Source organism: Anomaloglossus baeobatrachus, chromosome 7 (assembly GCF_048569485.1).
Source record: "Anomaloglossus baeobatrachus isolate aAnoBae1 chromosome 7, aAnoBae1.hap1, whole genome shotgun sequence".
In the NCBI taxonomy this organism is placed as follows: Eukaryota; Metazoa; Chordata; class Amphibia; order Anura; family Aromobatidae; genus Anomaloglossus; species Anomaloglossus baeobatrachus.
In genome coordinates, this window is record NC_134359.1 from 282,437,140 (window position 1) to 282,452,274 (window position 15,135).

The following is a 15,135-nucleotide window of genomic DNA, read 5'->3' on the forward strand; positions in this document are numbered from 1 at the left end:
AAAACAATATATAAATAAAGTGAAAAACAGAAACACGAGTCAAGAAATATCTTCCCCGCCAGAAGAGCCGCATCATGAACAGATTTATCCCATTCGGCCATGGAGCAGGGCTGTGACATGAAGAACAATTAATCTTCCACTCACTGAGCAAAGAGTCCATAAGATCTCGGCGCATGAACAGAACAACGGTATTATATATTACATCCTAGTATTATATTACATTCTAGTATACTAGGCCAATATACACGGGATTGGCTCCATAAAAATATATAAAGCATGCAAAAAAATAGATATGATACATATATGAGGTATTGGTCGATATTTTGGCTAAAAAACACAAACTTGCAACCCACGTCAAGGGTCCTCATTGCTTTGTAAGTCACTTTGCTAAAATTAAAAGCAAAAGCCACCAAATAAGGAATTAAAATTCCCCAAAATTTCATAAGTGCAATATAACAAAAAAAAAGGAGCAGCAGAATTTGCCTGCCCGGGTCACAGAAAATGCTGCACTAAAGATGGAAGCAAAATACTGATGAGACGACCACCACTCACAACCTCCCGATTCATGGAGGGGGTGACTGCTCAGTATTAGATAAGGCTTGTATAGGGCGCTGGTCACACACATGAAGAGCCCAGCGCCTGTATACAAATGAATATAACATGAAAAAGAATATATAATTTCTGTGGCATTGGTTGATATTTTGGCCAAAATACACAAAGCTCGCAACCCACGTCAAGGGTCCTCATGTCTTGCGAGTCCATAGCCTAAAATTAACAGCAAAGCTACAGGAAAAGAAAGTAAAATTCACCAAAATTTCCAATTCAATATACAAGAGCAACAGCATTAATCTGCCCAGATCACAGACTAATGCCCTGACATGGGACCTGACAGGATAATACTTTTGCTCTATATTATATTATTTGGAACTTATACATTTTTGGGGATTTTAGTTTGTTTCTGTAGCTTTACTTTTAATTTCTCCCTCTTTAACTAAACCTTTTTTCCCCTGAATGTTGGGATCTGTCTGAGGCCGTCGGCCCCAGGAACAGGTTAATAGCCTTAAGGTTGAAAGACACAAGTTCAGCCTAAAAGCTAATGTGTTGATCCAGAGGAAGGTGAAAACCCCATGAGGCAAAAGACAATTGCCCCATATTAGGGGAAAAATTCCTTCCCGACTCCACATACGGCAATCAGACTAGTTCCCTGGATCAACGTCCCATAATCTAGTGCCAATAACCTGCAAATAGTCAAGAAAGGCGCACAGGCCTCCATGACCATAAGATAATGTGGCAGAGAGATCCATCATCTCATTGCTCACACTGTAAAAATGTTCTTTACACAAAGGGAATTAGGAGCTTAATACCAGAGCGGTTGAATTAACCCTAATGGAAATAAGCTACTAAAACTTTTTTCCAAAATGTTAAAATCTGTCTAAGGCCATCAGCTCATAAGGTTTCCTCAGACAGACTTCACACAAGCCACTCCATTCTGTAGGTTCAATAGGAACCCTGACCGTCACCATTACACCCCTGTGAATGGATAAAGCCTTACCACAGGCCCAGGGTTGCATCTACAGAGTAGCTGCTGGCCGGAGGAGCGAGCTTGAGGCTAGTGAGGCCAAAACAACCCTAAATGAAATAAACCCCAACTATCAATACTAACACAAATCTGTACAAATTAACAACTTATAACCGTAATTCTAATTAGTTTCTTCTTTCGTGGTCTCTTGGACACAACCCTGACCCGAACTCAACATCTCCATATACGATACACTTTATGAGGCTGCCGATTTTAGGTCAGGGGGACCAACACCAGAAAAGGGTTGTAAAACTGTCTGAAATCCTGAAAACGTCCCACACACCTTACATGTGATCACTTTTCACCTTTTTACACCGGCTCTTTCATCTTTTTAAATAAATAGTGAGCAGAGCTCAGTATAATAAAGGGCACAAAAGTGGTGTAAAATATCCCTGACAGATCTTACTCCAGGGGGCGCTTCATGAAGGTCGGCGCAGAAAAGCCCCAGCCTTGATAAATTGCCCAGCAAAGGTTTACATGACATTAGCGGATAACGAGCAGTGATACGGTCACCAGGTTCTCACGATGCTCCCGGTCCTGCGTTGTGGGGCGCTCCTATCCTGGTTACTATCCAAAAAGGCAGTAAAGGCGCAGGGCTCCACGGTGTATAATCCAGGGACTCCACGGTGTATAATCCAGGGGCTCCACGGTGTATAATCCAGGGACTCCACGGTGTATAATCCAGGGACTCCATCCAAGGGCTCCACAGAGTATAATCCAGGGGCTCCACGGTGTATAATCCAGGGACTCCACGGTATATAATCCAGGGGCTCCACGGTTTCTGTTCCAAGGGCTCCTCTTTCTTCTTTCTTGCTTGCGTAGCTCGGTCCATCGTCCTGTTGCTTTATGAAGTATAATGGCTGTTAGGCTCTCAGGAGCGGATTTTTAGATCCTTTGATCACTGTGACATCACAAAGTGATGACCTAGGCAAGTGAGTGTCGCCCCTTTATGTAGTCATCGGGGTGGTCATCTATAATTTGCATATTCCATGATGTCATAAACCTATGATGTCATCACAGTGAGAACAGACATGAACGCTCCATTCTGATCCCGGCCGTCATCATCATCATCTGAAAACAGCGGAACACAGATGTCTCAATTTTCACGTCAAGTTACAAAGCAGAGGACTTAGTTCTATAAAAGGCAAATGTGTGATCGATGCCGCCCCCAATTCACAGCTCTGGAGCCGCAGATCGGCCACCGAGGATTCTGGGGAAACTGAGTGACAGATGATGACATGAATAAAAACTATGAATATTTAGAAACCCGGGAGAGACCCCTGTAGATGTGATGGCGGCCGTGTTTGGTGTCATACAGCCTGAGACAAAAACTATGTACAATAAATATATAAAAGACCCAATAACCTTTATTATGGGGATCGCAGGACACAGGGGGCAGGACACAGGGGGCAGAACACAGAGGACTGGACGCAGGGGGCAGGGGCTCACAGCAACAACCCATCTGATGATTTTGTTCTGTTCTCATGTTTTGCACAAAAAATCAACTCTCTTATCCCGTTATATACAAACACTAATTGCAGAACATCACTCCTCAGCCCATCCTGCAGAACATCACTCCTCAGCCCATCCTGCAGAACATCACTCCTCAGCCCATCCTGCAGAACATCACTCCTCAGCCCATCCTGCAGAACATCACTCATCTGTCCATCCTGCAGTACATCACTCCTCAGCCCATCCTGCAGAACACCACTCCTCAGCCCATCCTACAGTACATCACTCCTCAGCCCATCCTGCAGAACATCACTCCTCAACTCATCCTGCAGTACATCACTCCTCAGTCCATCCTGCAGTACATCACTGCTCAGCCCCATCCTGCAGAACATCACTCCTCAGCCCCATCCTGCAGAACATCACTCCTCAGTCCATCCTGCAGAACATCACTCCTCAGCCCATCCTGCAGTACATCATTCATCAGCCCATCCTGCAGAACATCACTCCTCAGCCCCATCCTGCAGAACATCACTCCTCATCCCCATCCTGCAGTACATCACTCCTCATCCCCATCCTGCAGTATATCACTCCTCAGCTCTGCAGCACATCACTCCTCAGCCCTGCAGCACTGAGGTCCCGGGTTCAAATTCCACCAAGGACGACATCTGAAAGTAGTCAGTACGTTCTCCCCGTGTTTTCATGTGTTTTCATGTGTTTCCTCCGGGTTCTCCAGTTTTGTCTCACACTCCAAAGACTAATAGGGAATGTAGATTGTGAGCCCCGATGGTGATAGTGATGATCACGTCTGTAAATCGCTGTGGAATTAATGGCGCTATATAAGTGAGTAAAATAAATATCATCATCGCCATCTTCATGCCGCCCTATGGCTGTAGCCTGAAGGTGCGGTGAATACCAGGCCCTGATCCACCGGACGGCACACAGATGACGTCCCCCATCATCAGCAGCCATGGAGAGACGTCCGCTCTCAGCTCCACCTCCCGGTATGACGGATGACGTTACCTGCTCAGGTAGCTCCATGTGTCAGAGGCGGCGTGCTGGGGAATGACACCGCTCCACCACAACAACGCCGTGAATCACAACATTACAGACCCATTAGTAATTCCACATTACCTGGAAATGTCGAGAAGACGAGTGGTAAAACCGCAGATTTATATCCTGGATCTCCGGCTGATTGTACGGCAACAAAGTGCCTCTTAAAGGGGAAGCGCACATACATATTTAGGCATTCCTATGTATATAACCTACAAAAATGGCAACAAGCCAGCGCTCTGTAATGTCCAGGACCATGAGACTGATTCCATCTAAATCCATGAGACCTTTTTTTGTGCCCCATTGGAGTCCATAGGTTTCTATGGGAGCGATATTTCGGCTCTATAAATCACAGATGCAGAATACAGTGCGTACGTGAGACCAAACCTTAAGTGAGTATTCATATGAGATAATCACAATATGTAACCCTTAGTTCACGGCATATGATTACAGCTCAGTGCGGCACTGTGTGCTCACTGCCATGATTGCATTACTTAAAGGGGACATTTTCCATCTTCATAAATGGATATTGTTGGATAGAGCATGTAAAAACAAGCACTTTTGCAATTTACTGCTTGTTAAAATTTTCAACCGTTGAGATATTAACACTTTTCTTTTGTTTACCGCTGGTCACCTTGGAGACCGACCACCGCTGCCAGACAAGAAAACATGCTCAGTGCTTACAATCACTTTTCTGATGAGCTTGTAAGAAAGGTTTTTGAGACTGGCGACTATTGCTGGAGCCTGGCGAGTATTGCTGGAGCCTGGCGAGTATTGCTGGAGCCTGCATGCCTTAGGAGCAATGCTTAAAAGTGAGAAACCAGCGGTGGTCGGTCTCCTAGGCAACAAGCTGTAAACAACAGAAAAGTGTTAATATCTTAAGAACGGCTGCAAATATTAACAAGCAATAAATTTCAAAAGTGTTTGTTTTTACAAGCTCTATCCAGTAAAGTATCCATCTATGAAGATGGGAATAACCCTTTAATGAATGAAGCACCATGTTTTATTAGACGCCTGTCATCTCCAGGATTATTCCTCTGCACTTATGTTACTCATACACCTTTAATTGCCTCCTATTAAGCCTCATTGTCTAGGTCATTGGTGCAAAGTAAACTGGAAACCTAGAGAAGGCGTCATACTCTGATCATTTATATGGAGTCTGCAGAATATTGCAGGAATGCTAAAAATGTGAGGTCTTATGGCCCAGTGCTGGGGTGGGGGAGGGCAGGAGGCGCAGGGTGACCAGGACCATAGGGCTCCCCTTTATTAGGCAATAAATCCTGGTGGGAGGACACAATGGGATGAGCTGAGCAAACCTACCCTGGAAAAGGCAAAAAAGGATGCCCCCTACCTCTCCCCCAGTGCACATGCCCCGTCCCTGGACATGAAGGTCAAGCTGCAATGCAAGGGTTAAAAAAGAGAAGCCTCAAACCATGATGTAATGGCCCATATTTAATATACATCATAGGGGGCGTTAGAAAGATTATATAGACCATGAGCAGGTATTGCCCACCTGACTATTGCAAAACTACAGCTGTCAGCATGGTCTGAGCTGCTGGGAGCTGTAGTTCTGCAACAGCTATAGGACCAAAGGCTTTCAGGTCTTGCTGGGAGTTGTAGTTTTGGTATCCAGAAGTTATTAGCGCATAATGGGAGTTGTAGTTTTGCAAAGCGATAGGATCAGAGGCAGTCAGGGCTTGCTGGGAGTTGTAGTTTTGCAACAGCTCTCGGGCCAAAATCTGTCAGGTATTGCTTGGAAGTTGCAGTTTTTCTATCCAGAGGCTATTTGTGCATTGTGGGAGTGGTAGTTTTGCAAAGTGAAAGGGTCAGAGGCTGTCAGGGCTTGCTGGGAGTTGTAGTTTTCCTAGTCAGAAGCTATTTGTGCATAATGGGAGTTGCAGAGGCATTTAGGATTGCTGGGAGTTGTAGTTTTGCAACAGCTTTGTTCAACATGTTGCATAAAACCGCACTATAATGCTCTGCTCTCATCTGCTATATAGTAACGGAAACTTGGAATTCAACCTAATGTCTCGCTCGTGACACGGCAGACACAGGGGCGCCCAACAGACCCTACTGACATGTAATAAATCACAGTAAACATCATTTTATATGAAGAACAGTGAATATGATGAAATCTGCAACTGAGGTCCCCACAATGTGAACAGAACCTATAGCTGAGCCGTGAGACTCTGCTGCCACCTGCTGGTAACTATTAAGACCGCACCACGGGAAATAAGGGACACAGCCCGGCTGCAAACAAATCCATCCTGATAAAACACGACAATAACAGACAAGGAGGCGGAAGCTTTTTTCACCAGGACGTGCTCTTCTGTGTTTGTCCTTTCCTCAAATACACAGATAAGAGCAAAAATGACGTCCGACAAAAACACGACGACTCCGTCTGCGTCATTACTGACAATGGCCCCGAGCATGGGCAGCATAATCCTATTTTTTTGTACAAGGGCCACATTGTCTTAGCTGCAGCATCTCCAGACTTGTCCTGTCATGGCTGCAGCATCTCCGCACTTGTCCTGTCATGGCTGGAGCATCTCCGCACTTGTCTCCAATAGATGCAGCATCTCCGGACTTGTCTCCCATGGCTGCAGCATCTCCGGACTTGTCCTGTCATGGCTGCAGCATCTCCAGACTTGTCCTGTCATGGCTGCAGCATCTTCAGACTTGTCCTGTCATGGCTGCAGCATCTTCAGACTTGTCCTGTCATGGCTGCAGCATCTCCGCACTTGTCCTGTCATGGCTGGAGCATCTCCGCACTTGTCTCCAATAGATGCAGCATCTCCGGACTTGTCTCCCATGGCTGCAGCATCTCCAGACTTGTCCTGTCATGGCTGCAGCATCTCCAGACTTGTCCTGTCATGGCTGCAGCATCTCCAGACTTGTCCTGTCATGGCTGCAGCATCTCCAGACTTGTCCTGTCATGGCTACAGCATCTCCAGACTTGTCCTGTCATGGCTACAGCATCTCCAGACTTGTCTCCCATGACTGCAGCATCTCCAGACTTGTCCTGTCATGGCTGCAGCATCTCCAGACTTGTCCTGTCATGGCTGCAGCATCTCCAGACTTGTCTCCCATGGATGCAGCATCCCCAGACTTGTCCTGTCATATCTGCAGCATCTCCAGACTTGTCCTGTCATGGCTGCAGCATCTCCAGACTTGTCCTGTCATGGCTGCAGCATCTCCGGACTTGTCCTGTCATGGCTGCAGCATCTTCGGACTTGTCTCCTGTTTTAGTAGTTCTGTTCTCCGGTCTATGTCATGTCACTCAGTCCTGGTCACCACTTTTAATGATCAGCTGATAACTAATCGCAGCCTTCAGACTATTGGATCTCCTCCTACATCACCGCACACATCCCGACATTACCGCCTACATCACTGTACACATCACACCATTACCGTCTACATCATCATCGCACACATCCTGACATTACCGCCTACATCACCGCACACATCACACCATTACCGTCTACATCATCATCGCACACATCCTGACATTACCACCTACATCACCGCACACATCCCGACATTACCGCCTGCATCACCGCACACATCCCGACATTACCGCCTACATCACTGTACACATCACACCATTACCGTCTACATCATCATCGCACACATCCCGACATTACCACCTACATCACCGCACACATCCGGACACTACCGCCTACATCACCGCACACATCACACCATTACCGTCTACATCATCATCGCACACATCCCGACATTACCACCTACATCACCGCACACATCCGGACACTACCGCCTGAATCACCGCGTGTTACCGAGAACAAAGAGCAGAAACTCTCAGCCATAGGGCGGGAATTTCAAATTTAACGTTCAGCCAATCAACAGTCAGTAAGGCCCTGGCTCCGCCCATAGACGATTAGTTAACCAGTTACTGCCCGCGATGTTCCCAGTACCCCCATATAGTAGTTATCTCCATATGCTACATACCTCCATAAATCTCAAAATGGTTGTGTATACTGACATTGCCGTATACCCCCATAGCTCTGTATAATGCAGTATACTCCTAATCTAGGACTGTGAACCGCAATATTACGCAATACATCTGTATAAAGGTACTTTACATTCCAACTATAACACTATATACCGCGTCATTGTGCTGTATAGCCAGTCTCTCCAGTATCAGGCTCTGCTGTAGACAATGTGGTGGCTCTTAGAAGAGCCTTTGTGGTGTGGAGGATGGGAGCAGCAGTGGTGATCACTTGGCGCTGGTGTACTTGGTGACGGCCTTGGTGCCCTCGGACACGGCGTGCTTGGCCAGCTCTCCCGGCAGCAGCAGGCGCACGGCGGTCTGGATCTCCCGGGAGGTGATGGTGTGGCGCTTGTTGTAATGAGCCAGGCGGGAGGCTTCCCCTGAGATGCGCTCGAAGATGTCACCCACGAAGCAGTTCATGATGCCCATGGCCTTGGAGGAGATGCCGGTGTCGGGGTGCACCTGCTTCAGCACCTTGTACACGTAGATGGCATAGCTCTCCTTCCGGCTCTTCCTCCGCTTCTTGCCGTCCTTCTTCTGAGTCTTGGTCACGGCTTTCTTGGAGCCCTTCTTAGCGGCTGGGGCGGACTTGGCGGGATCAGGCATGATGAGAACAGAAAGAACCCGTCACAAGAGAAGAGAATAGTGATCCTGCTCCTCCCAGAGCGGCCGTATTTATAGACCGGCCATGCAAATGAGCACTGATGCCACATGGCTGTTCTATTGGGTGAAAAAGGCATGTGACTAGTGGAAACGTCATGATCAACGCCCCTGCAGCTCATTGGTGGATGCACAAGTCTCCTTTCCATGGCTGACTTCAGATTCAGTCAATGACAGGAGAGGAGGGCGGAGCAGCCGCTTATAAAACACTCCGGAGCCGCACACGCGTCACATCACAGTTCTTTACCTGCTGATCTTTGAGAACGCAGCGATGTCTGGACGCGGCAAACAAGGAGGGAAGGCCCGCGCTAAGGCCAAGACCCGCTCATCCCGGGCAGGACTGCAGTTCCCGGTTGGTCGTGTGCACAGGCTTCTCCGCAAGGGCAATTACGCCGAGAGAGTGGGCGCCGGCGCTCCGGTCTACCTGGCCGCTGTGCTCGAGTATCTGACCGCTGAGATCCTGGAATTGGCCGGCAATGCTGCCCGGGACAACAAGAAGACCCGCATCATCCCCCGTCACCTGCAGCTGGCCGTGCGCAATGACGAGGAGCTGAACAGGCTGCTGGGTGGGGTGACCATTGCCCAGGGAGGCGTCCTGCCCAACATCCAGGCCGTGCTGCTGCCCAAGAAGACCGAGAGCAGCAAGAAGAGCAAGTGACGCCGCTGATCCGCATCATCCACAACACAAAGGCTCTTCTAAGAGCCACCACATCCTCCTCATCAGAGCTGGTGCCGCTGATATCGGCCGATGTCCGCACTTATCGGATTGTCTGATAGAACAGGAGCACCAGGCGGTGTATAGATATATGTACTTCCCGCACTCCTGTGCTGCGTTTCCTACAGAGCAGATATTCAGGGCGTGAAATGAATGGGCTGATCTGCTCCAGAGCTGACATCATGTGGCGATGGAGCAGCGGTTGCTTTTCAGTTGGGACAATTCTATAGTGTATACAGCAGCGCTCAGTATATACAGGGGATGGAGGGTCTTGTGCTGAGGACAGAGATTTATTGTCTTTGCCGTGGAGTGGAGACGCCGGGTTTTCATATAACTTAGTGCGGCTACCTAGAAGCAATCTTACAGAAGTCGCAAACTTCCCCGCTAAATAGGGTCACAGTCGTGCGCAGCCGGAACTATGGATACAGGTAGCTCTGCCCGATCACCTCGTATGTTCTAGCAGGATGTGGGCGCTGCAGGGGTTTGGGGGGTACAATAATACCCGTTCTTCTCACAGTCGCCATATGTCAGGGGAACGGGTACTATTGTAGAGCGGGATCGGCCGATACTTGGCCAGTAATGAGTTAAATACGGGAAGGAGACACTTGTACTGGATTATACACCCCGGACTTATCTGTATTATCAGACACATGACAGATCAGTGACAGTTACAGCATGCACCGGAGATCGGCAGTCAGCTCACCCCACAGCAGCAGCACAAACTGTAAAGAAGGCAGGAGCACGTGTTACAGAAAAGGAACAGAAGAAACCGTCACCACTGAGCGGGAATTTCAAATTCGTTGTAGCTCCGCCTATATACACGTCATGTCATTAAGAGCGCTCATCCGTGTGTTAACCCTTTGGTGTCACCGTATTCAGCTGCGGTTTCAGTTACTTTTCTGTCACCCGCTGCTGTGACCCTCCTGCCGTTATTGTGAACATCCCCCCAATCGCTGCTCTCCGTCCATCTGATTATAGCCTGCGCCTCTGCATATAGGGGGGATTATATTGTGAGGGTTCAGGTCTGGGGCAGCTCTACAATACTCCGGATACAGCGCAGTCCTGTCCTCCAGACCTGCTGCCCCCGCACACGGTGATCGCGCTGGATGGAGGATGAGCCGCCATTATTATTCTGAAGGGTTATCATTAATCTTCGGTGGCCGCCATCGATCCGAGATTAAAGTGCCCAAGACGCGGTGATTACACAGTAGTTTATAAACCCGGTACAGTGCGTCCATCTATCCAGGTGCCTCATACAGCGTTATTCCCGGTGAATATTTGCTGCACCCGATCACCCACACGGGTCTGATCCTAAAAATATCATTAAGCAGCATCAACACATTCATCTCACAGCAGAACTTTGCTTCTTACCCTGTAGTAACCGCAGCACAGCAGGATATGGACTGTGCTCAGATATCTCCATGTTCGGCTATACCACCCCCATCATGTACCCCGGTGTTATATGATCAGCCACATGATAGATCAGTGAGAGCGGACAGCATTCACCAGGGCACAGGAGATCCGCCCTCCGCTCACCCCACAGCAGCAGGACATTGTAGCCTTTCAGGTAGATGTGGGTGGCTCTGGAAAGAGCCTTTGTGTTGTCAGAACAGAATAAAGCAGAATTAACCCCCGAAGCCGTAGAGAGTGCGGCCCTGGCGCTTCAGCGCGTACACCACGTCCATGGCGGTGACGGTCTTCCTCTTGGCGTGCTCGGTGTAGGTGACGGCGTCACGGATCACATTCTCCAGGAAAACTTTCAGGACTCCGCGAGTCTCTTCGTAGATGAGGCCGGAGATGCGCTTGACGCCTCCTCTGCGGGCGAGACGGCGGATGGCGGGCTTGGTGATGCCTTGGATGTTATCACGGAGCACCTTCCTGTGCCGCTTGGCGCCGCCTTTCCCGAGACCTTTTCCTCCTTTACCACGACCAGACATCTTCAGAGCAGATAGAACAGAACAAGTGATGAACGGCCGCCGGCTCCTCCTTTATGTAGAGGATGGTCGGACCAGAAGGAGAACTGAAAAGATGACGCATGTCCGGGGCGTGTTTTACAGACTGAGAACTCCGCCCTTTCCTCTGCTGATTGGCTGAATACGGAACTGTTAGGGAGTTTGAATTTACCGCCCTTTCTGCTTCTTCTGCAGTTCTTTTGACTCTAATATAACTTCTTCCCCATGAGAATTATCCCAAATACAGTCCATAGATAAAATCCACCGAACACTAATGTGTTATGTAAGCACCTTTCCAGATCTCCGTCATTATCTCCCCAGTCGCTTATTCCTGCAGTCTATGTACAGATCAGTTCCACAGCTACAAGCAGGAGTTCCGCGCTATAACATGATCTTATATTTTCCCAGAGAAGCGGCCTCACACTCAGGCGCCAATGTCCGGTGTGTGGAGAGATATAAACGGCTTCATCTATCACCAGCCAGAGTATGAAGATTGCTGAGTAGTAGTGCAGAGCAGGCACGGGATGATGGGAGCAGTAGTTAGGCAGCAGTCACACGGCCGTATAACTGGGGCGGGGATCGCACACAATGCTCTGACTGGCAGAGGCTCTTCCTGACCGGAGGGAGAGGTCCATAGCAATAGAAGCTTAGAAAAAGCTAAATCCTTCAGATATGATTCAAGTAAATACTAGTAAAAAGATCGAGTAAATAGAGAGACCTCAGGGAGACCTGTTTGGTTACCCATGGGGTGTCTGCAAAACCACTAATAAAAAAATGAAAAGAAAAGCCGGAGAAACAAGTGCGGTATCCTGCAAAACAATGACATTGATTTGGGTACAAAAACCATACCAGATACAAATATTGAATATAAAAAAGAGGGAAAGATGACAGATGCAATAGACTTCTGGCAGGAAAAAAAAACACTACAGACCTGTGTAATTACATATGGGTAAGTACCACCCTGCTGCCAAAGTCATAACAATTGTAGTCACAACCATGTAGCCATTCTAGCAAATAATAATTATTGATATATAAAGTGTTACTATGTAGGAGGGTTTTTTATTGCAAAAATCAGGGATTACATACCAAAAAACAAGAGTTTAAATCAATGCAGGGATAAAGTGCCAGCAATGCAAGGTTCTGGATATTTTAACAAAACCCTTACAAACTTATACAATTAGTACTGCCCTGCTTAAAAAACAAACAAACAAAAAAAAAACTCATAGCAGTTGTACTCACAAACAGTCATTTCATCAAATATTAAGTATTGACAAGTGCTGCAATGCTGGAGGAATTTTTTGACAAAAAAACAGGGATTACATACCAAAACAGAATAGAATATAAATCAATGCAGAGATAAAGTGCCAGCAGTGCAAGAGTCTGGAGCCCCCCCAGGAGAGAGAACCGCATTTTGCGTGTCACAGAGCAGGCTTCATCAGACCAGAAGTGAGGGGAGTCTTTTCTATTCATTCTAATTTTGGTTAGGTATTTAATCCCTGTTTTTTGCAAAAATATTCCTCCTGCTTTTCAGCACTTTATAGGTCAATTAATACCTATTATTTGATGAAATGACTGCATGTTTGTGACTACAATTATGACTTTGTTAGCAGTGTAGTACTTACCTATATATCATTCATGTAATTAAATAGGTGTGTAGCAGGTTTGTTGCCAGATCCAGACCCTTGCACTGCTGACACTTTTTCCCTGCATTGATTTAAACTCTATTTTGGTTAGGTATATAATCCCTGGTTTTTTTGCAAAATACATTCCGGCTGCATTGTAGCACATTATATATAAATGCTTATTATTTCATGGAATGACTTTATGGTTGTGACTACAATTGTTATGACTTTATAGAACAAAAGGACTCAGAGCAAAATAACAGGCAGATGTGAAGGATCAGTTCTTGAAAGTGAACTTTGTGGCGATGATAAGACTGATATTGGAGTGATCAGGACACATCTAAGCTCTAGACCGCGATGTATATGTGCTCACGGGCGGTCACTTGTCTCTGGGCGCACGTTGCATTTTTTTCCGCGGAAATGCTGCGTTTTGAACTGCAGCGTTTTCAGTGCCAAATTGCATGCATTCAGCTTCCCCAGCAAAGTCTATGAGAAAGCCGAAAAATCAATGCACACGCTGCGTTTGTAGACGCAGAGTTTTGGATGCCCAAAATCGCTGCGGAAAAAAAAGCAGCATGTCATTTCTTTTTTGCGTTGTAGCTGCATTTTCCACCCATTTAAATCAATGATGTGGATCAAAACGCAACCAAAATGCACTTGGACTGCATTTTTGTTGCGTTCCGCATGCTTTTTTGACAAACAAAACACAGGACTTTTCAGCCTCTCTCTGTCAATGTCTGTCTGTGGATGTCTGTGAATCTCCCTCTGTCTGTCAGTCGGTCTCTTTCTCTGTCAGTTAGTCGCTCTGTCTGTCTGTCTGTCTCTGTCTGTCTGTCCCTCTCTCTGTCTGTCGGTCGGTCAGTCTCTCCCCCTCTCTCATACTCACCGATCACCGGCGCGGCCCTGCACGGGTGTCACACTGTGTTACGGGGGGCTGTCTGATAATAACTTAAAGGAGTATCAGACAGTCAGGGTCCACCGTGCAAAGACTCTGCTGCAGACTATGGCAGAGTGCAATACCTCTGTTAACTCACAGAAGGATATAATAAGTAAAGCAATTCCTCCCTTACTTGGAGGGTGTGTGGAATGATCTCTGTTAATAATCACAGAGATAAAGGCGATGTGTGCGAAATGGCACCTACCTAGGTCCGCTCTTCTAGTGGTGCAAAAGAGACGAACAGCAGCGTAAGCCGCACAAAGCTCCTACCTGCGTTCGCTCCACTAGTGTGCAAGGACACGAACCACTAGATATGGCACCTGCCTAGGTCCGCTCTTCTAGTGGTGCAAAAGAGACGAACAGCAGCGTAAGCCGCACAAAGCTCCTACCTCTGTTCGCTCCCCTAGTGTGCGAGGATACGAACAACTGCCAGACGCAGTATAAGGAACGTTACCCTAGCGGCAACGTCCACCTACGAGTCGAATCACAAGGCCCAGCCAGACCATGTGCCTCAGGCACCTGCCTATGTCCGCTCCCCTAAGAGGTAAGGATACGGACAGCAGCCGAAGCTGTAAGGTATAAGAACGCTACCCTGCCGGTAGCGCTCACCTAGCATAGACAGAGAGATGCCTAGAGGGACGTGCACAGAGCGTCTACCCTCATGCATGAACCAAGAGGACTGAGCGCCATGCGGCGTGTGTCAGGGTCTTATATAGACTCTGTGCCTCATCCAAGATGGAGGACACCAGAGCCAATCCGCTGCCAGAACGACAGGAGTGACGTCATGCTGGCCTATCACCGAGCAAGGCGTCACAAGCACATGACCAGCGACCAATCGGCATAGAAGGTGTCAGAGACATGTGACCTCGTGTCAGCGATGATGTCACCCGCACATGTGCAATGGCTCCAAGATAGGACTTAGTCTCCCGCGCTCGCACATGTGCAGTAGCAAGAAATCTGGACTTAGTCTCCAGCGCTCGCACATGTGCAGTAGCAAGAAATCTGGACTTAGTCTCCAGCGCTCGCACATGTGCAGTAGCAAGAAATCTGGACATAGTCTCCAGTGCTCGCAGCAACCGTAACACACTGCTCCAGCGGCTTTGCCTCTTTGAATAATGAGCGGCCGGCATTTTCAAATCTCGTATTCCCTGCTTTC